The sequence below is a fragment of the Girardinichthys multiradiatus genome, chromosome Y, assembly GCF_021462225.1.
Source record: "Girardinichthys multiradiatus isolate DD_20200921_A chromosome Y, DD_fGirMul_XY1, whole genome shotgun sequence".
Lineage (NCBI taxonomy): Eukaryota > Metazoa > Chordata > Actinopteri > Cyprinodontiformes > Goodeidae > Girardinichthys > Girardinichthys multiradiatus.
The window spans coordinates 23,075,447-23,099,333 of NC_061818.1; the positions used below are offsets into that span (position 1 = coordinate 23,075,447).

The 23,887-nt window shown below is 38.6% G+C and overlaps 1 protein-coding gene and 1 long non-coding RNA gene across 2 annotated transcripts in view; one reads left to right on the forward strand and one right to left on the reverse strand.

Annotated features, from left to right (window-relative positions):
- The window catches only part of LOC124863911, a 265,902-nt gene that overhangs the window by 228,461 nt on the left and 13,554 nt on the right, over nucleotides 1–23,887 (reverse strand). The window lies entirely within an intron of this gene.
- On the forward strand, nucleotides 1,092–5,940 carry LOC124863915. Its single transcript, XR_007037217.1, has 2 exons — nucleotides 1,092–2,277; nucleotides 4,082–5,940. It is a non-coding gene; the product is annotated as an uncharacterized LOC124863915 (long non-coding RNA).

A 23,887-nucleotide genomic window follows, 5' to 3' on the forward strand; every position in this document is an offset into this window, starting at 1 on the left:
AAACCAAAAGTGTCTGAACCAATATAATCAGCACCTCTCTGACAGCATTCGTTTTTACTTCACTGTATGGCCATAAAAGTCGCATCTGAATTTGAACACAGCAATAGTGAATGACATCCGTGAATCAGTAATTCTGTGTTTAATTAATCTGTGGTTTCAAGGACTTTGATGTGTGACACAAAAAACGGAATTTTGGAACTGGAATTGAATTTTGGAATAGAAAATGAAAGTTATCAAATGGAATTTTCAATACATAGCAAAGCAATTTTCAAAGCAAACAAATTCAGTTTAAAAGCCAAGGAATTCAGTTTCAAACCATTAAATTCATTTTAATGGTTTGAAACTAGGTAAAAAACTTTTATTTGGTGGAGACTGGACTTTAGCTGTGTGTCAGAGTCAGGGCATGAATCACTTGGTCTATTTTGTTTACTTCTATCTTCGCCAAATGTACCAAGAGTAGGAGAGTTAGCTCGCAGGAGATGAAGTGCTGCCATCAAAACTAAATTTGCCGCTTTTTAAAACCACAGATATCCTTGCGTGCTTTCTAGGTTTTAGCGGCATGGCTTTCTGTCCGCTGTCAGGAGCATGTGTTCACCTCCGTTCGAGTGCACCTAACTCAGTGTGTCAGTGTCACCGTTGGTGACACAGAGTATGATGAGTGTGTTTTCGTCCAGCTTTTGCCATGTTTGGCCATAGAAAGAAGAGTAGTGACAACACAGGGACAGAAATCCTTCACGACGTGATCCAATAAAACGAATGACATTAACTGTTAAACTATTACTACATGCTGTGATCCTCTTGGGGGCACGGCGGTCTGGTTGGTAGGGCGGGGTGCCCCCCTTGAATAGTGGTAGGTGAAACACTGCAGGTGCTTCCACAGATTAGAAGTATTCCGCCGCAGCCGTGCATATTGCATCATAAATATTTCTGCACAGCTCATGGGAGTTTGCCCAGCCGGTTCACATGTGTTTTGTGGACCTGGAGAAGGCATTCGACTGTGTCCCTCGAGCACCCTGTAGAGGGTATAGAGCTGGTCCAGTGTTCCACGGCCGGGACAAGAACCACACTGCTCCTCCTGAAGCCGAGGTTCGACTATCGGTCAGACTCTCCTCTCCAATACCCTGGCGTAGGCCTTACCAGGGAGGCTGAGGAGTGTGATCCCCCTGTAGTTGGAACACCACCCCAGTCTTTCAGTTTGAATTTTCGTCGAAACTCCATTTCAAAATGCTGTGCAGAAATATTTATGATGCAATATGCACGGCTGCGGCGGAATACTTCTAATCTGTGGAAGCACCTGCAGTGTTTCACCTACCACTATTCAAGGGGGGCACCCCGCCCTACCAACCAGACCGCCGTGCCCCCAAGAGGATCACAGCATGTAGTAATAGTTTAACAGTTAATGTCATTCGTTTTATTGGATCACGTCGTGAAGGATTTCTGTCCCTGTGTTGTCACTACTCTTCTTTCTATGGCCAAACATGGCAAAAGCTGGACGAAAACACACTCATCATACTCTGTGTCACCAACGGTGACACTGACACACTGAGTTAGGTGCACTCGAACGGAGGTGAACACATGCTCCTGACAGCGGACAGAAAGCCATGCCGCTAAAACCTAGAAAGCACGCAAGGATATCTGTGGTTTTAAAAAGCGGCAAATTTAGTTTTGATGGCAGCACTTCATCTCCTGCGAGCTAACTCTCCTACTCTTGGTACATTTGGCGAAGATAGAAGTAAACAAAATAGACCAAGTGATTCATGCCCTGACTCTGACACACAGCTAAAGTCCAGTCTCCACCAAATAAAAGTTTTTTACCTAGTTTCAAACCATTAAAATGAATTTAATGGTTTGAAACTGAATTCCTTGGCTTTTAAACTGAATTTGTTTGCTTTGAAAATTGCTTTGCTATGTATTGAAAATTCCATTTGATAACTTTCATTTTCTATTCCAAAATTCAATTCCAGTTCCAAAATTCCGTTTTTTGTGTCACACATCAAAGTCCTTGAAACCACAGATTAATTAAACACAGAATTACTGATTCACGGATGTCATTCACTATTGCTGTGTTCAAATTCAGATGCGACTTTTATGGCCATACAGTGAAGTAAAAACGAATGCTGTCAGAGAGGTGCTGATTATATTGGTTCAGACACTTTTGGTTTGTTTTACAAGCCCTGCTACTGCAACACATTGAGGGGCAGAGAAGAAAGAGTGCTTGGAGACCAGCTGCTTTACACCAGCTCTCGCCTCCGTAGTGGGATCCTATTCACGTGATAGGTAAATCTAAACATGAGGCCATTAAAGAGATTTTAGGATACATCAAAATGTCTTCTGCCACTACTTCTGCCACGTTTTAAACACTCCTTTTCAGCATTGTGGATGTACACTGAGAACATAAAAAAATTTTAACATGCCAATTTTTTTATAAAGATTTTAATTATTTTGTTGTCATTGGAGAGATGCCTTTTTCCTTTTATGTGAGAAACAAACTTCTCAGTTAAATGAAAAAAAATATACATCTATACTTTCCAGGATATGAATAATTTTTGGCCCAACTGTAAGGAAGAGGATTGGTTAGTGTTATTTTATTGTGGAATCATGTCTTCTAACGCAATAAAAACAAAAGGCTCATACTCAATAGTGTGATGGGATTATAAGGTGTGATATCTTTGAAAAAACACATTTTCATGATTCTTATTTACGAAGAAATAACTTGGCAAATGTGAATGTTGCTGATTAGCTAGGGTAATTCCTAAGCTAATGTAATTTTTAGAACTTTTAATATTAAGTGAAAATAGTAATTGACATGGTCTGCGTACAACATATGCCTAACATTATAAGCTATGAAGAGATGTCCTGATTCTGGTGTGTAGTCAGTTAACTGTAAGCAAATGTTGTATATTTCATTTATAGAAATTATTTGAAACTTCAGAATGTGTTTGTAGAATTAGTCAAGAACTAATGACATTTCAATAATAAAAACACGTTTTTGTCATACCAGTGAAGGTAACTCTAAATAGAATTAAGAAATAGTAATTGGTTTTGTTACTGAGCAACTCACAAGTGCCGTTTGAGAACACCACTTATCGGCTTTTATAACATTTGATTAAAAATGTCAAACTACACTGCAGAAGAGTAACACACACCTTTTCAAGTAGTATTTATTAACTTCATAAGGTTTCAAAATATCCAATGTTGGTGATGAGCAAGAAGGTTAAACTGAAATCAGCACAACTCTGAAGTGTAGATCAGTTTATTGACATATATATACTATGAGGTAAGTGGCATTGAAATAAACAGCAGTTGGACAAGAGACAATAATTTTGTCTTATACCAATGTTTATTTGACATTATATTTATGTTGAATTGCTTTTGTTTTTAATAGCTTATTAGGTTCATCTTAAAAAAAAAACAGTTACAAGTAAAAATAACATGAACATGCTTGTCACTATATTTTTATATGTTAATGGTCTCCATTAACCTGCTCATTGTTCTTTCATCTAGCTAAGCAAAGGGCAAATGCCAACAATAAAAAACATTTTTAAAGCCACACAAACCAGTTTGGTAGAAAGCACCCAAATGGCTTGTCTGCCTCTACTGTCCATACCTCTTCCAGCAGATGGTTCTGCTTTAGTTCAATGTTTCCTTAAAAAAATACTAGAAAGAGCATGTGGATATTCTGTTTCTGCAGTTTTCCTTCTACTTGTCCTCATATTTTTTACCATCTCTTCATAAGAAAATGTCAAAATTCTAAAAGTGTTTCTCTATGCCACTTCCTAAAGAAAGAAATTCCTAAAGGAAGAAATTCTAAACGATTTTAATATTTATTTGTTAAATTAGAAATGCAACATGTGAGTGCTCTCTAAATAAAATAACAAAAGTTCAGAATAAATATATGTGCAACACTTCTATTCCTTTTATTATCTTAAATGTGTGAGGCCACAAAATTGTGTTTAACCTGACAAGGAACTTTAATCATAACTAGAAATTGCAGCAGTAAATAGAAACCTTTGTGTGGTGTATTTGTGTTGTGTGTCATAATCTAATAAAGTGTATGTTCTCATTCTTGTTGTTTTCATAGAAGATACACTCTGCCTAGGGATTTTGTCTTTAACTGTCTCTTTCAAGGATAATGCCAGTGAGCTATTGCTGCAGGTATTTACTCTTAATTTTCTTATCCCATTGATACTACTACTGGCTCAGTGCTTTCTTGTTTTATTGTGTTTCTTAGATGGAACTACTAATGGTATTAGTGATGTCACTAACGGTGTGTGCTGTATTCTTTCCCAAATAAACTACTCCTGGACTGGTGCTTCTGTGTTTTTTTTTTCTGTTTACTTTCTGCCCTCTAAAGCTAGCCAATCACAGCAGATGGCCACTTATACTGAGCATGGTTCTACTAGAGGTTTTTCTTGTTAATATGGAGTCCTTACTTACCACTGTAGCTACATGCTTAGAACTCTCTGTTTTATCATCTGCCTTGAGATGACATTTGCTCTGAACTGGTGCTATATTCCTAAAATTAATAAAATTGAATTGAATTGAAATCTAACCTTAATCGTAAAAAAGTTAGACCACTGATTTTACTAAACAAATATTAATTTAAAGTGAAAAAGTTTGAAAAATAACATACACCATAATTACTAGATATGTACAAAATATGAAAAACCTTAGAACTTAAAAGTTTGAGAGGGAAGAATTAAGCCATGTGTGGGTTGCTGTTTTGTTTTTAAAATCCCAGTGTGTTATGTAAAAGTACTGCATGTGCATTCTAATATATCTGCTTAGCAATTTAGTGTATGCTAAATAGTTGTGTAAAGAAATTGTAATAGCATTAAAAAAATACTAATACCTCAACTGACTCTCACAGTCAATTGAGTTATTGTAAATCAAGTTTAAAAACAAGAATAAACTCTAGAAATCTGTTTATTGCATTTACTTAGCAGAATGCACACAAAAGCATGGATCCAAAATATTATGCACTCTATGAAATATAATCAATTGTATACAACTTTCTAAATGCACAGAAGTTGTTTTGACAATAGATGACACTACAAAGTGACTGCAACATGACCAAAGTTGGTGTCTATACAAAACAAAGTTTCAAAATGAAATTAAATATAGAGGATTACTTACTGTAAAGATGTAAAAATGACAGGAATAAGAAACCAGTTTAAAATACACAAAGTAAATAAATGTTTATTGTCAGTGACATAGAAATTTAGCAGATACAATTTTTCTTAAATGAAGCGACAGCAATCAGTACACACAGCATTTCAAAGAATTTCCAAAACGATTGTCGTTGCAATTATACTATGTACAAGAATGCGAATCTTCAGAATGTTGTCAAAATTATACTGCAAAAACAGAATTCTGCACTGAGTACTATTGAAGCATAGAAAAAAACATCCTTGTACTGATACAAAACTGATAACTGATTAAAATTGTGCTTGAGTGTATAAAAAGAATTTGTCTACAAAACAACTATAATGTTTTTTCTTTTCAATAGACCCTGGTTACGACTATGCAACAACCATTCAATAATAATAAAACAAAAACATTTAAAAGAATAAAGTAACTTGTAATGACCTCTGCTTTTGTGTGATGCAATAGATTAATAAATCTGGACTATGTACAAAACAATATTCATTATTAATAGTATACATTTATCTTATTTACAGTTTGAAGAATTTTTTAACAATCTGATGCACTCCAATTTCATTTTCTTTAAAAAAGTCATTTATAGTTAAACAGAGATTACCATGCATATTCTATTAAATTTAATAGAGCCATAGTTTGAAATGTATACTGCTTTAGGAGATTGTGTTTGAGTGCATATTAGAGGGTTTAAATGATCTTACTATTACTTTTTTGGTGATAGCTCAAGTCTTGGAAACCTGAAACCACCTTTTTGATCCACTGTCAATGCTTGAGGATGACGACAATCTGGATTTTTTAAGAGGTACAGAAACATTTGTACTCCCCTCTATCTCTCAACTGCAAAGACTATGTTTTTAAGACCAAAACCCTTCTTGAGTTCAAAGGTGATATGTTATCTAAGAAACAGACGTAACTGCCCCTTCCTGACATCGCCCCTAACAGTTGTAACCCCCTGTAACTCTAAGATGAAAAAGTAAAAATGTTTTTTAGAAAAGCTACAGGTAACTTAAATTATCATTCCTTTTTCCTAAAATGGAGTCTCTCATGATTCAAAAACAAACACATCATTGCTAGTCAATTTGTAACTTGGAAACAGTATACTGATGTTCTTTTTTTTTTCTGTTAATCTGATATTCGTCTTACCTATTTCAGCTGCCTATGTTTTTAAGACCAAAACCCTTCTTGAGTTCAAAGGTGATATGTTATCTAAGAAACAGACGTAACTGCCCCTTTCCTGACATTGCCCCTAACAGTTGTAACCCCCTGTAACTCTAAGATGAAAAAGTAAAAATGTTTTTTAGAAAAGCTACAGGTAACTTAAATTATCATTCCTTTTTCCTAAAATGGAGTCTCTCATGATTCAAAAACAAACACATCATTGCTAGTCAATTTGTAACTTGGAAACAGTATACTGATGTTCTTTTTTTTTTCTGTTAATCTGATATTCGTCTTACCTATTTCAGCTGCTTTTTCCAGTATGTTGACGCAGAAGCTGAAGGTTTTTCTCGTTCCATCGATGTAGTGAAGCACAATTTTTTTTTATTTACTTTTTTAGGTCTTTTCTATTTTGAACGGATTTAGACTGGCTCATATATTCAACAAATAGGTCCTGCTGTAAAGCAAAAATTAACTTACAATTCTGTCAGGTTACACAGTTCCTTTATTAGGATTTCATGTGATAGGTCAACATTAAGTTGATTATACCTTTAAAAATATAAAAGGATGCATGTCTTTTTTTTGTTGTTTTGTTTTTTAGATGTATTAACGCCTGAAAAAAACATACAGATTATTAATAACACCCTTAAACACACCCCTGTGTGTTTTAATTGGCTCATTTAAGGCCTTCCCCGTAACACCCTTAAACACACCCCTGTGTTTTAATTGACTCATTTAAGGTATCGCCCCTAATGACGACAACCAATCAACATCCACTGTTACGCCCCTTGGACACACCCCCCCCTGCCCACATGGCAACCACATGGCGCCCATATGCCCCCCACCGGAAGTCCCGCCCTCACCGGAAGTCCCGCCCACCTGTCAAAATGTTTGATGGAAGGGTGCACTTAAATTCTCTAATGCTATTTGTAATTTTCAAAATAAACTGTGTTTAGAAATTTAAGTGAAGTTGATGTATTGTTAGGTCAAATGGAAATAAAATACATTGGTGACAAAAACAATTTAGAAATTTATTAGAACAGCTTAAAACTTTAAGAAACTATCTGAACAAAACTTAATATTATTTCTTATATAGCACCTTATTTCAGTACCATTCTTTCTAAGATGGAAAAACAGTCTGTCTATTCTCTGTACCCCCTCATGTCCTCCCTGATCAACTCCATCATCTCTGTCCCTCTTTCTTTTCTGACCCCTTCCTGCTGGCTCAGTCTTCCTTCTCCATCTGGTTGCCCACCGCTCCGCTTGGCCCTGGAGTGTCCTCAGGGATGGAGGCAATTAGGACAGGAGGTGCTGTGGAAGGCCTCTGTCCCAACACCTCATCCATAAGGACAAACCAGGGCCAATAGCAGCAGTGGGCTTTTCACTGACTTCCTCTCCTGACCCTGGATACATACAATCCTAAAGTTAGATGGAATAAAAGAAGAGTTGACTAAACAGAGAAACCAACAAGACTTTTATAAATATTTTTTTATTTGTGTGACATGAGAACTTCTGAACATACTTTATATTTTTGTTTTTTATTGTCCCACATTGTTTTGGCCTGCAAAGGGGGTGACCTTCCCCTGTTGGTCCATCTTCTCCAGAATTGTCCTGAACCAAAAGAAGTATGTTAATCACTGGATGGATATTTATGAAAGTTAGAAAGATAGGAGTTATTGAAACTGGACAGAAACTGACTGTAAAGAATGTTGTTATTGTACCTCCAAGCCACGGTGGCTGAGTTTTTAGCTCCAGTAAAAAGGTGGTGGTTCTCACCCCTGAGCTTCATAAACTGGCTGCTTTCTACCTAAAAAAAATATTAAAATACCAAAAAAAAAAAAAAACATCTTGCTTAATATCAAAGCAAAAATAAAGCCTTTTTTAATTTTACATTTGTCTTAATTTGAAGAAAATATAAAAAATATTTCTATGCAAATGTCTAAAACAAGCTCTTTCAAACTTTTCACTTCTTTACTGAGATTCACATTTGGAGGTGTATTCCTCGTCGGGTTTACCTGGAATCAGAAATTATAATGCTAACTGAATTATAAATAAACTTTTAAAACATGTAGCACATTTCCTCATTAAAAATTAATATTGTAAAGCTTATTTATTCTCAATCACACTGTCTAGCGATACAGTTGGATTACATAAAACTGTCCATTTATTCTGGTTAACCTTAATATCACCTGAAATATTAAATCGATGTTCAGTAACAATTAAAATAATAACATAAACTGTTAGAAATCACTTGTGTTAAACGTTCACTGTGATGACTGCCAGCGGGAGCTTAGTGCCGATAGTCCGGTCAGATCTCTACCGGGCTAGCTCACCTCACCGCCGGTAGGGCTGGCGAGGCGAGCCGGTTACTACGCCGGGAACGGAAAACTCTGAACACGTTGGAGCACATTTGAAATTAAGCGATGTCTAGATAAATCAAGCAGATATTTCACGTCTACATAGTTATATTCCCGCACTAAAAACATTGTAGAAATTAATTTGTGTCACAGAAAGTGTAATTTTCCACAATTTACTCACAGCTTTTGTTGCTATGTTCCGCCATGGCTTCTCCTGCTTGACCAATCCGCTTCGACCCGCAATGAATGATGGGAAATGATGGGCCGCGAAGGATTCTCACGACCCATCCTTCAAATTGGGCAAAATAAGGACACATTTGTCGGCAGCATTTGCTCGGAATGATTCATGAATTGGGACAGCCTTTGTCGCCGCGCTGTAACGTAATCGGTCTACAAATACGGCCTTCGAAGGATGCAGCCCTGAGGCTGACTTCCGGGTCAGCCTCGGCGTTGGTACATTCCGTTTCCGGATGATTTTCTGAAATGCAATTGTGTTTTCTGAAATGTAAATTTGTTTTCTGAAATGTAAATTTGTTTTCTGAAATGTAAATTTGTTTTCTGAAATGTAAATTTGTTTTCTGAAATGTAAATTTGTTTTCTGAAATGTAAATTTGTTTTCTGAAATGTAAATTTGTTTTCTGAAATGTAAATTTGTTTCGGTACTTGTAAAAGTGTTTTGCACCCCCCGGCCACCGTACAAACTGGCTGGTCTGAATATTTAGGAAAATTATGATCTACTGCAAATTGTCATACACATTCATTCCTCGGCTATACAAAGAATGTTTTAAAAAAGACCAAATATTTAGTGACAGCAGCTGAGTGAATGAAAATGCCCAGTTGATGTGAGAGCTCAGAGGAGAAAAGATGATCTAGCTTAGCTGGAGATCACAGTATCAGATGCAAGGTGATGTTTGAGCATTATTTACTTAAAGCTGTATTTTCCTACCTCAATTCAATTCAATTCACTTCAAAAATACTTTTTAATCCCAAAGGGAAATTAAATAAACACAATAGTGTGACAGATATATATGATCTACTGGAACCTTTCCCTCATTAGTCCTCATAGTTTTTCCTTCAGGTTCAGAAGAGGAGTTTCAGGGAAACGAGAATTTGGTTGACTGTAATCTGCTATTTAAGCAGCTAACACCATGAAAAAGTAATAGAGCTGTGAAAGTAGTGTTGGCCCTCCTGCATCATCAAACACATCTAGTATAATGTGAAGATAATCTGGGTAAAAACTGGTTTTAAAGAAGGATTTCATTTATAAAGGGAAAAAAGCCATTCAAAAGAAACTGGCCCTAAATATAATTTATGTCCTTGTTAAATCATGAATCAACTGTGATTAACCAGCAACGGCTGATTACTGTCTGACACGTAGAATCAAGAAATCCTTTAAATCAAACGTTTCTGACAAGATCATATCCCGATTTAAAGAAAGACAAGAACAGATGAGAAACACCAAATCTTGTGCTAGATGGGCGCATCACTGCCAAAAACTACCAAAATCACTCCAAGAGCTCCTCAACAATTCATCCAAGAGGTCACAAAACACCCAGGACCACAATTAAAGCACTGAAGGTTTCACTTGCCTAAGTTAAGGTCAGCGTTCATGATTCAACAATAAGAAACAGATTGGGCGAATAGTTTTAAGGCCAAACACACTGCTGACCCACATTTCCTAAAAACATTTTGATAGTCCACAGGAATTTGGGGAAATATTCTATGAAGTGACAAAACAAAAGTGGATGTGTTTGGAATGTGTGCATCCTGTTACATCTTGCATATATATGTTTTTTTTTTTAATTGTTATTTAAGCAGGTAAAAGACCCATTGAGAACAGGGCCGCTTTCACCTGGGTGATCTGGCCAAGAAAGGCAGCAGCACAAAGTGGACAGGACAGATAGACAACAATAACAAAAACAAACATTACAAATATACCGTGTGAGCATTTTGACAAAGTACAAGTGTTGTTGTTACAGTAAAAATTACAAATCTACAAACAGGCACAGTTTAAGATTTTAAAACACTGACACTGTTCGCAGGATCTCCCTTGTCGGTTTCCTAAGATAGAGCTGACATTTGAAATGGAAAATGTCATTTGATCATAAGTCATAACGACTTTAAGCGAATAAACTTTGAAAGAAAGGTTCCCATCAATAATTAATCTTGGGTTCTTGTAACTGGAGACCAGCTCGAGAGTTTTACCATTGGCAAGTTCAGATTAAAGGGATGTTCTCCAAAGCAACAGATAAATTTGAAAAAAAAAAGAGCATTATTTTTCAGCATTTAAAACCACTTTCAATTGCTCCAGGAAAACCTGCAATGCATTAAAAGTGGACTGGAGAAATTCAAATACCTGCATGACTGAGTGTGAACAGGAGTAAATTACATTACATAAAACTGACAGAGCACACCAAAACTATAGTTAAATATGTTGGCGATGGTGTGATTGTCTGCTTTGCTGCATCAGCACCTTGGCTACTTACTATTATTAATAGAGCCATGAATTCTGCCCTCAAATATGAAGTCCTATTGAGATGCTGTGGCATTGCCATAAATAAGCCATTAATTCTTGAAAACCCTGCAATGTGCCTGAATTAAAACAACTCTTAAAACAGGAGGGGGCCAACATTTCTAGACAATGATGCGCTAAAGCAAAAACCAAAGAAATCTATAAAGGAGCAAATACACTTTTTTCATGACTTTGTGTGTCTTTTGCTAACTTTTTAGCAATGAAAACTTAGTTGTGCATAGAATCAGTTGGCAAACTACTCATTCAAACTTTTCTGTAACATTTGTTCGTTTTATGAAAAGTACTGATTGAATTTCTGTATGATAGGAGGAATCGAAATAAAACTGTCATATGGAAATTATTTTATGACCATATTCTGCACTTCTTGTAGTAGGATGAGTCATCCTATAAGTTTGGTTTAAGGTGTCGCAACCTAAACCTTGGAAACCACTCTCTAAGCAGCTATAAGTACTGAAAAACTTATTCATTGTGACAACTTAGCACCATAAGACAGGTTATTTTACACATGGCAGGATCCATCAATAAAGTCTGGCTTTGATACAGTAATTAACATTATATGTGCATGACTGACTTTTATAGCCAGCAGCTATTTGACACTGCGGCCATAGATTTGTTTCCTGGCAAAGAAAATGAATACCTGAGAGGAGAGGCCTGAGCTTAGCTGCTTGAATGACAACGACATGAAGAGAGGTAAAGAGGTTATTGAGATGCGTACTGTGTAAAGACGGATAAAATTGTGCCTCCTGCGAAATGGGATAATGGAGGGAAAAAAAACAATAGAGGAAAACCAGGCAAACCCATTCAGATTTCAGGTTTGGAGCCAAGAATTATGTGCAATGGACATATCCAGTTTATTACACAGACTCTTAAATATACACAAACTCTAGAAGGCACACACACACACACACACACACACACAAGCGGGTGCTCAAATACTAATGCTTATTTAGTCTCTGTGTTGAGGATTTCCAGGACATTAGAAGCCGACCATGTACCCTGGTTGAGTGAACATGACCGGTCATGGCTTTTGATCAGTGCCAGTGAGACAGAAAACATGATGGGATGGAAAACTGAGATGACTACACACCTAACAAACAACACACCAAGATGAACACTCATCTCCCCTTCCCCCGCATGTTGTTTCCTGCAGCAATACAATCAAATCAAGATGAGGAAATACCAAAACATACGCACAATTCTGCATGGTCAGAAAGCAATTAAAGCTTTTATTATTCAGTGTTATGTCATTAACAGAGCAGTAGGAAGTCCAGAACACAGGAAGATTACATTCTGCAGGTAAATGATGCTCGGAGGAAGGTATAGGAAAAGGGTCAATTTATGTATGCTCATGATTCAGTATCTGCCATGCAGATAATATTATTACTCCAGTTTCATCAGTCATCAGTGCACATTTGTGCTTTGCTCCGAGTCAATACCAACACAAATATTCCATACTTCTTTGCTCTTATCTCATCTTTGTATTAATTCAGGGCGTTGCAGAAGTATCCATGCATGTTGATCCTTTTCAGATTTTGTCACAAGTACAAATGTTTTACTCACTAAATATCTGAACATTTTGACATGCATTTGTATTCAGCTGCCCCTGAGTCAGTCCTTTGGAGAACCACATTTTCCCTGCAAGCACAGCTGTATGTCCATGGGGCGTCTACCAGCTTTGCACATTTAGAAACTGAATTTTTTTACTCATAATTCATTGCAAATTTGGTCAAGCCCAGTCAGATTGGTGTGTCATTTGTGTCAGCTGACACACCAATCATTAAAAGTGTCTTGCCACAAATTTTAAATTAGATTTAGGTCTGGACTCACACTGGGGCATTCTAACACATAAATCATTTCCATTGTAGCTTTGGATATATATTTATTGTGGTTGTCCTACTAAGAGGTTATCATTTAAAGCTTTTTGCATTTATGTCATAAAGTTCCATTTTGGCCTCATCTGAGCAGAGCGCCTTCTTTCACATGTTTGCTGTGTCCCCTATGATGCAGATGGGACTTCTTACAGCTTTCTTTTAACAATTTAATAATTCTGCCACTCTTCCATTAAGGGCAGCACATTTTTCATATTTTTATGAGTACCACAATCTTGAAAAGAAATGTTAATTTTCCTTCCACTTCACAATTACATGCACCTTTCTGTTGGTCGGGGGCATGAAAACGTTTGCAAGGTACTGTGACTTTCTTTCTTTGTTGTATCTGAACAGATACGATACATACATGTCTTGCTTTTATGTGTAAGTGATGACTATAGTAACAATTAGGAGTACATCATTGCACAATAATTGATTAATAATCAAGAAATTGCACATTTACTGACTCGGGGCTGATGGTAATAGGAAGTTTCCCGACCACAGAATCACATGTTCCTTCAACAAAAGAGAGCGAGAGCAACTCATCCTTTTAGATGATCATTGCGGTTAGCTGAGGTGTCAGTGTGAGAAGGATGGAGAGAAAGAAGCAGATAAACGTCTCCTCTCCTATTAAACAAAATAACTGAATGATGTTATCTTCACTCTGAGGAGAAAAGATGGCGAATACTCTTCCAACACAGCTTTCTGTTCTTGTCATTTTCAAGAGAATGCAACTTGAAGCAATAGAGTGAGCTGAATGAATTACAAGAAATCGACTAGCATGAAGTGCAACTAAACACAAAATAGATTGGAAAAACTAATCTTGGTATACAACAGAAGAAGACATTGTTGGTTAAGCTATTACTGGTAATTTAGTACGTGTGTAGTATAGATGCCCCAGAAAAGCATTGACACAAACAGGGTCATTTTAGTCATTTGTTTATTAAAAGATGCACTTTTAACAAATGTTAAAAATGCACAGAAAATCATTGAAATCTGAAATGAAAACTATGTTAAAAGGGGGAAAACAACAAATCTACATGCCATTCAATCCTAAGGTCTCTGAAATTTAGACTCAGCAGTTTTTTAAAACTCTCTTTGTGGATTTTGTCACCAATCAACAGAGAAACATCAGCTTCCGTGTTGATTCACAGCTCTTCACAACATTGCAACAGTGCATAGCCTGCTGATAAGGCGATGTACCTCAAGAAAATTGCGATCATCAACAAGGTGGATCCATATGTACTGCCTGTTATTTTTTATTTTTTTGTTTTTTTTACTGCGTCCTGTCCGGCAGAGAAGCACTCAGAATTGTTGTCTAAGTGCCAGGAAAAAACCCAACAGATTTACTTTCACAGGTGGAACATTCCAGCTGACGCTTTAAAGCTCTGCTTGATATCCATAAAAAGAAACTTTATTAGAAACTGATTTGGGATTATTTCAATTGTTATGGACACGGAGACAGAAATGGAAAGGAAAAAAAGAAGCATGAAAGAGAGAAAGGGGGGCAAAAAGGAAAAGGGGCGAGAGAGAGAATAGAATGGAGGAAAGAAAGAAGGATGATGAGAATAAAAGATAACACCCAGCTTGCTTCTGCTCCTGCAGAAATGTTCGTATTACCAGCCTTTTTACCGAAAGGTGCACGGTACTTATGATTGCAAGATGTATTTAGTGGTAAATGCGGCTCAATATAGAACGTTTGTGTATCTTTTAACACCTGAATCTAAACACCTGTGGGTCTGAGTGTGAGGGCGCATGTGCATACAAGGTTTCTCCATAAAAATATGCAATAGTGAGTGTGAGGAGCAACAGACCCGCCCCCCTGGACCCGGGACAGATATGGAGAAGATCCAGGCCACAGACATCCAAAGGCCCCTCAGAACACAGGAACCCTAGGAGAACCACCGCCAGGACTACTGTAACCCCCCCAGAGAGGAGCAGGGGAGAATCCCAGGGGACCACCCAGCAGCCACAGTGCAGAAGCCCCAGGGAGCTGCAGCGACGAGCCCACAGGCCCCATAGGCAGCCGTCTATGCCCCTAAAAACTTTGCAGCTGTAATTGGGGGTTTTCACATGAAGCCATGGACCCAGAGACCCGAGACCCCGGGACATATCACTCCCCAAGCAGAGGTCTGACCGAGCCCAGGGGTCCAGGCCCCGGCAAGCAGCCACCAGGAGTGAGCCAGCACACACTAAAGCACCCAGCCCCGGATACCGAGAACCACAAGTACACCGGCGGGTAGAGATAGGAGGGAATAGGCCCCACATTCGATGGGGGCCTAAACTGATCCAGAAGAGGGAGCAGCCCAAGATCCAACCTGACACAAACCAACCTGACGCTGTTGGTTTGTTTAGCGCCAATCCGGACAATTGGCTGCACATATCACACAATTAAGGAAGTTATGAAACACTTTAAAATATATGACAGTCTGTTAGGGCTCGTTATATGTTCTTTCTTTATGATTATTATTGAGAAAATATTGCTTAAAATAATGCTTGCATTTCATATATATAGTTCATTTAATCGTGTAAACACATTTCACATAATACTGGTCTGTTTGAACTACGGTGAACAAATGTCCCAAATGTCCGATTTCACTTCCCGTTTTAGACTAGCTGTCCTCAGGTTAAGCTGTCTCTGGAAATGTCCCCGATTTGATCATTTTATGCATGAGAAAAATGTTGCATGTGTGGACTGCTATTACTGTAGCTGAGGGTTGAGTATAGATCGAGCTCATAAAATCCAGCCCGACATGGGCTGGTGCCCATAAAAGCCCGACCCGATTCCAACCAACACATCCGAATATAATTCGACGTGAATAAATATTTTATTTATTTTATTTAGTTTATTTGCACTTTCACAATTAAGATATAAACATTTGTGATTTTATATATATATATATATTGTATGTGGCAGTGCTGAGTGCTGCCACCCAGCTCAGAATCAACTGATCAGCTGATTTGGGTGTGAGTGAGATTCAAGCCGTCAAATCCACCCTGGATATCTGATTCAGCCACAGTAGTCGATGTTGTGTACTCAGTGTTGTTTTCTCACAATGATTTTCTATCACAGCTGGCAGAAACAAGAACGAACGTTGGTCTTGACCACCACGCGCAGCACAACCCACAATTAAGCAAGTTTTCACCATAGTTATGGTTGAATGGTCCAGAGTTTTGCTTCACTGATCACACTAAAACAAAGAAAACATGCTGCAGCTGCCTCCCAAGCTGGTGATGCTGAGGTACAGTCATGTGACTGCGATGTCATGTGAAAACCGCCCCATTACAGCTGCAAAGTTTTTAGGGAATGTCTCTACCTCTTGTGCACATCTGACTGAAATGTTTGCTCAGTTTTATTTGCAAAGCATTTCAAGCTCAGTCAGATTGGATGGAGAGCATTTGTGAACATTTTCATTTTCAACTCTTGCCATAGATTCTCAGTTGGATTAAGGTTTGGACTTTGACTGGACTATTCTGATTTGTGCTGTGATCTTAAACATTCTCTAACAGGTTTTCTGACCAGCTTCCATGTCCTGACTGAAAAAAACCCATCCCCACAGCATGATGCTGCCATCAGCATGTCATGGTGCATGTTGAGTTAGGACTCAAATGCAGGGTGTAGTGGAGTAGATGGGAAAGATTTAATAGTAAACAAACTTACATCTTAACCAGGTACAGGAACACAGGCGGGTAAGTGACATGAGCAGGATGATAAGAGGAGCGTGGGATCAGAGGACATGGAATCAGGCAGCAAACAGGTAGTGATACCTAAATCACCAGAATTAATCTAATAAGCCTAAATGAACTGAAATTAAAAAAGAGAAGAACATGGCAGTGCAGAGAAAGTAAACAGAGCACACACTCAAAACCCCAACAGAGGCAGATTATGACACAACATGGCTTTCTTTCAACAATAACCTTCTTCTTACAACTTTTACATGATGGCCAAATTTGTGGAGTGCACAAATAATATATGTCCCATCTCTAGTTTTCTCATGTCAGATGTGGATCTCTGCATCTCCCCCAGAGTTACCAAAGGAAGCCATCATTTCCAGACATTATTTTATAACCCAGCCCAGCTTTAAATTCCTTCATAATTTCTCCTTGCTGTGTTCATTTAATTCCATTTTTTGGAATCTACCATTCCTAAGGGAATGCAACCATTAGGCAGATGAAAAGGTTTCAAATCAATGCCATTCTCTCCCATGATACATGACTTGATCAAGAATAGCAAGGTTCTTTAAATTGTATCCAAAATCCATCTTTTTCTCAAGATGATTAAATTGTGGTGAAAGCCATGAATGGTTTATTGTCACCAAGGGGCTTCAATTAGATGTGACAGTATGTTTCCACTGAGAAGTGATGAACATAAATAATACACAACAAAAGTTTTCAAACCTAAAACCAACCAAAAAGAAATCACACTACATAGCCCCTTGACGTTATTACTTTGCCCTCCATTAAGTGACATGCTTCTGCTACTACTACTACATAATGTGGAAGTGGGATTAATTTGTCACTTGTGCCTATATGTCTGTTATTTTAAAATAAAAAAGATCAACAGATTATTCATAATCATGGAAATGGGTGACAGCTTTTTACAGATTGCTCATGGTCCTCGCCAATGAAAATTAAATTAATCTCTGGTTGGAATGTTTGTCCGAGTCTGTGCAAAAACATTTGCTCTTAAACCATAAGAAAATATTTGGAGCAGTTATTTCATCATATTCAGCTCATCTTTCATGGAGGCACTGTTACTCTAGGGTGTGCAGAGAATCTGTTATAAATCTCTCTGAGGTTCTGGCTAAAACATTCATTTCTTTTCATTTTAGTTTCACTATAAAAAAGATTCTTCAAATACATAATTAATAGGAAGTGAACAGCTATGCTTGAAAGCTTTTGGAGTATCTTTGGAATATCTTTGTTGGGGTCAAACATGATATAAGTTTAATGATGCAAACAGTAAAACTGATCCAAACAGTCAATCACGTCTTGGCTCTGGTTAACTTCCTGATTCCATGAATAAGACAACTAGAGCCCAGGTTACCACCATTTTGTTTAAAACATGGCTCAAGATCTGAGAAAATGTGTAAGTATTCAAGCTGAGTCTGTATAAAACACAGATGTCGTAGACACAGAGAAGGCAAGGCAAGAGGACTGCTCTGCTGGAGCTTAAAAACAGTCTGACCCCAGTATTATGTTATAACCACTTAGTCATTACTTATCTTTATGCCGCTGAGGTAACAGATTGAACCTGATGTCACTGGACAGAGCTGTAACACAGCATGTTTTTGGAAAACTGCAGGAAGAGGGATACTAAGAAAGTGCACCACATGTTTTTAGCAGACTTCCAAGCAGGGATTAGTACACCTGTGACTGGTTACACATCTAAAAAACTGGAATTATTGTTTCTATTCAGCACAGAGGGTAGAATGCATTCTACCTTCACGAATCGTTTCCAGTTTTAAACCCCAAAATGTGCATTCTGAAGGGTGGATGAGGGTAAAAGCTGCAGAAGAAAATGCAGATTTCTGCTTGTAAGCTGTCCTTACTCTGTTATACAGGGGTTGGACAATGAAACTGAAACACCTGGTTTTAGATCACAATAATTTATTAGTATGGTGTAGGGCCTCCTTTTACGGCCAATACAGCGTCAATTCGTCTTGGGAATGACATATACAAGTCCTGCACAGTGGTCAGAAGGATTTTAAGCCATTCTTCTTGCAGGATAGTGGCCAGGTCACTACGTGATACTGGTGGAGGAAAACGTTTCCTGACTCGCTCCTCCAAAACACCCCAAAGTGGCTCAATAATATTTAGATCTGGTGACTGTGCAGGCCATGGGAGATGTTCAACTTCACTTTCATGTTCATCAAACCAATCTTTCACCAGTCTTGCTGTGTGTATTGGTCCATTGTCATCCTGATACACGGCACCACCTTCAGGAAACAATGTTTGAACCATTGGAGGCACATGGTCCTCAAGAATGGTTCGGTAGTCCTTGGCAGTGACGCGCCCATCTAGCACAAGTATTGGGCCAAGGGAATTCCATGATATGGCAGCCCAAACCATCACTGATCCACCCCCATGCTTCACTCTGGGCATGCAACAGTCTGGGTGGTACGCTTCTTTGGGGCTTCTCCACACCATAACTCTCCAGGATGTGGGGAAAACAGTAAAGGTGGACTTATCAGAGAACAATACATGTTTCACATTGTCCACAGCCCAAGATTTGCGCTCCTTGCACCATTGAAACCGACGTTTGGCATTGGCATGAGTGACCAAAGGTTTGGCTATAGCAGTCCGGCCGTGTATATTGACCCTGTGGAGCTCCCGACGGACAGTTCTGGTGGAAACAGGAGAGTTGAGGTGCACATTTAATTCTGCCGTGATTTGGGCAGCCGTGGTTTTATGTTTTTTGGATACAATCCGGGTTAGCAACAAACATCCCTTTCAGACAGCTTCCTCTTGCGTCCACAGTTAATCCTGTTGGATGTGGTTCGTCCTTCTTGGTGGTATGCTGACATTACTTTGGATACCGTGGCTCTTGATACATCACAAAGATTTGCTGTCTTGGTCACAGATGTGCCAGCAAGACGTGCACCAACAATTTGTCCTCTTTTGAACTCTGGTATGTCACCCATAATGTTGTGTGCATTTCAATATTTTGAGCAAAGCTGTGCTCTTACCCTGCTAATTGAACCTTCATACTCTACTCTTACTGGTGCAATGTGCAATCAATGAAGACTGGCTACCAGGCTGGTCCAATTTAGCTATGAAACCTCCCACACTAAAATGACAGGTGTTTCAGTTTCATTGTCCAACCCCTGTAAATATCACTGGGGATTCCCTCCGTCTTTTTCTAACATTAGCTGTAAAATGCTGCCTGGGTCAAGCACGATGTACTTAAATATTGAAGGTTCAAAGGTAGGAAATGCCCCTTAAGAGTCACTCAAAAGACCTTGATTCAGTTTTTCTGCCAAAGTGTTTCTCCGAATACCTGGTCTGTTTGACATCCAGGTCAAATAGCCGGACAAGTCCTAAACAAATGTTCCAGCTATAACTGAGAAAAAAGATTCCAACTAGCTATACATATGAGCCATATGATTTACATCAGCAAACATTAACTTACAGCTTCCTTCATTAAATTAATTATGATGATCTATACTGCAAATTAACATATTGGACATTTGTGATAGATTTTCATTCATTTGGACCTTTGTATTATAAGCTTTAGTTTCTCAGCACCATCTGTTCATTTTTTGTCTTCAGATTCCCTGCATTTTGCGTTTGGGTCAACCCTGTTACCACCATCAGCCTATTTCATAAGAAGATGAGGTTCTGGTTCTGCAGGAGGGTTCTGTCTCTCTACTCTCATCGCCCTGCTGTGATGTGCCTGCTCAAGACTTGTTTCTTCTTGCTAAAAACTTTCTTTTAGATTGGTCATTGGAAAATAATAATTAAGCATATGTAATTGTATGAAACTGGGATCAGATTAATACAGTATTATTACTACTGACTTTTGTCACAGTCAGCACCCTGATAATGTTTAAAGCCTGAGGTAACAACAAACTTATGATGATTGGCATGGACAACACTGGATATCAAGTGTGTAATGCTGCTCGAGGCACTGTGTTACACTTCACTGAACATGGAAATAGTTATATCAGAGGGCTAAAATAAACTAAAGAGAGAGAAAAACCTATCTCCTTCCTCGCCCTGACACAGCTGGCCAATCTCAGCGTGAAGCTGGTGTGAATATCTGATTAAACGGTTTGGAAGGTATGAAAATGGCCAGGCACAGATCATAAAGGTGCTTGAAAAGGGGTGCATTTAGTGTCTATTCTCTGTCTCTATTCCTGTTGTTATGCCCTCACAGAGAGGCTTGCATGGCAGGAAAATCCATGAGATAGTTTCTGGCTCTGTGAAGTTGAGGAAGAATGCTTCATACACTTTTTTTCTTTTGGTTTTATTTTGGTTATATAATTATTTTTATTATATTATATGATTTTATGGGAAGTAAGGAATTTGACTAGGCCACACAATGAACTGATGGTGGTCTCCCTCAGTATTTTCTGGTAGAAACCAGAATACATGATTTCATCGGTTACAGTAAGTTGGGCAGGTCCTAAAGTATGAGGGGTCAAAGTAACAAAAATATACTCGAAATGAATTAAAGGTGTGAAATACTAAACATGGTAAATGTGAACGCCGTTAAAACCAAAATATGGTTAAGTTCGCCTCGGTGAAAATTAGAATCTGTGAATTAGTAGGTCATTAAAATGATAACATGGTAATTATTAATGTTATAAATGTTAAGTTTATCAAATTTAACGTAGCCTGTTTTAAGTCCCTGCCTTGATTTTAGCGCCTCCATTTTTACCACTTTAATATTTTCATTCATCGCGTAATTTTTGTTGCACATGTTGGTTTTTAGAGCACTCAATTTTACCATGTTCAGTATTTCACACCTTCAATTTATTTCAAGTAATTTTGTTTTACTTTGAACCCTCATACTAAAGCAGCAAAGCAGTCATCACAATATCACCACAATATTTTGGTTGTAGTTTATGTTCTTTTCTGAAATACTTTGCCAGATGTAATGGGACACAAAAGGTCTACTTTTGTCTTGTCAGTCCTCTTCACTAATATTTTGGGGATCATTGGCTTTTGGCTTGATGCTAGGTTTCTCTATATAGAAAACCTTACACCATTTAACCTAATAAACTGAGCTAAACTGCATTGTAATTAGAACATTATAACTAGGATTGGACTGTGAAAAATACCTCTAAATGTAGTTTGATGATGTTCCAAAGCACATAGAAAAGGTTTTGTAACCCTTTCCAGATAAACCGATGTCAATGACTTTGTTTTGATCTTTGAGCCTACTTCATGTTATCAGACAGGTGCTATTGAAGTGATTTCTTGATTTTACAGGTCTCTGTAAACTCTGTTGTTCTAAAAATATACTTTTCCTTTTTGCCCAATATATTACACAATATATTACAATATACTCATCAAGATTTAAAAATATATCGCATTATTACAAGATATGTATTCACTACATTATAACAAAAAACTTTTCACATTCTTATAATATGAATATTATATTGTATTAATGTGATTGTTTTCTCTGTATGATTCGATTTAATTGACTTTGTGAAGTGCCTTGAGACGACATGTGTTGTGAATTGGCACTATATAAATAAAACTGAATTGAATTGAATAATACAAATTGTACAGACATAAAGTTATGTTGTTGTATGACAGTCTCATGAAGTAGATCCTCAGAGTTATCCAAAATGTTCTTCAGTTTATGAAAAATCCTTCTTTGCACAGTCATCTCCAGAGGTTCTAGAGGAGTCCCCATAACAGAGCCAAAGCACACTCTCCACATCAGGCTTTTAGAAAAAATGCAACATCTTCACTTCACTTCATCCTCCGGCACCTGGACTCCACAGGAACCTATGCCAGGATCCTGTTTGTGGATTTCAGCTCTGCCTTCAACACCATCGTCCCAGCTCTGCTCCAGGAGAAGCTCTCCCAGCTGAGTGTGCCCGACTCCACCTGCAGGTGGATCACTGACTTCCTGTCTGACAGGAAGCAGCGCGTGAGGCTGGGGAAGCACGTCTCTGACTCCCTGACCATCAGCACCGGTTCCCCCCAAGGCTGTGTTCTCTCTCCTCTGCTCTTCTCCCTGTACACCAACAGCTGCACCTCCAGTCACCAGTCTGTCAAGCTTCTGAAGTTTGCGGACGACACCACCCTGATCGGACTCATCTCTGATGGTGACGAGTCCGCGTACAGATGGGAAGTGGACCATCTGTTGGACTGGTGCAGCCAGAACAACCTTGAGCTCAACGCTCTAAAGACAGTGGAGATGGTTGTGAACTTCAGGCAGAACCCAGCCCCACCTGCCCCCATCACCCTCTGTGACTCCACAATTGACACTGTGGAATCTTTCCGCTTCCTGGGAACCATCATCTCCCAGGATCTCAAGTGGGAGCCAAACATCAGCTCCCTCATCAAGAAAGCCCAGCAGAGGATGTTCTTCCTGCGGCAGCTGAAGAAATTCAACCTGCCAAAGACTATGATGGTGCACTTCTACACAGCCATCATTGAGTCCATCCTCACCTCCTCCATCACCATCTGGTACGCCGCTGCTACAGCCAAGGATAAGGGCAGGCTGCAGCGTGTCATTCGGTCTGCTGAGAAGGTGATTGGCTGCAGTCTACTGTCGCTCCAGGAACTGTACACCTCCAGGACCCTGAAGCGGGCAGGGAAGATTCTGGCTGATCCCTCCCACCCCGGTCACAGACTCTTTGAGACTCTCCCCTCTGGCAGGAGGCTGCGGTCCATCCGGACCAAAACCTCACGCCACAAGAACAGTTTTTTCCCATCTGCCACCAGCCTGGTTAACAAAGCCCGGAAACCACCCTGACATTCCCCCTTTCCCCCACACCCCCCCTTTTTTTGCTGACAGGACACCTGTAACCTGTAACTCTATGCGTTACATTAACGCTCAGCTTGGACTCCTGCTTTACTTGCACAATGATCATCTGCACTGTTGTATTGCTCTTGCATCTTATACTGCTCTATATTTACTCTCACTCACTTAAAACTGTGCACTTATATTTATATTATATTGTAGATATGTTTGTACTGTTTAATTTGTACTGTATTGCACCGACTACGCCAAAACAAATTCCTTGTATGTCCAAAAACGTACTTGGCAATAAAGCTTTTCTGATTCTGATTCTGATTCTGATCTTCGTGCAAACACTGAACGGTCTAAGATTCCTCAAAAAGAACTT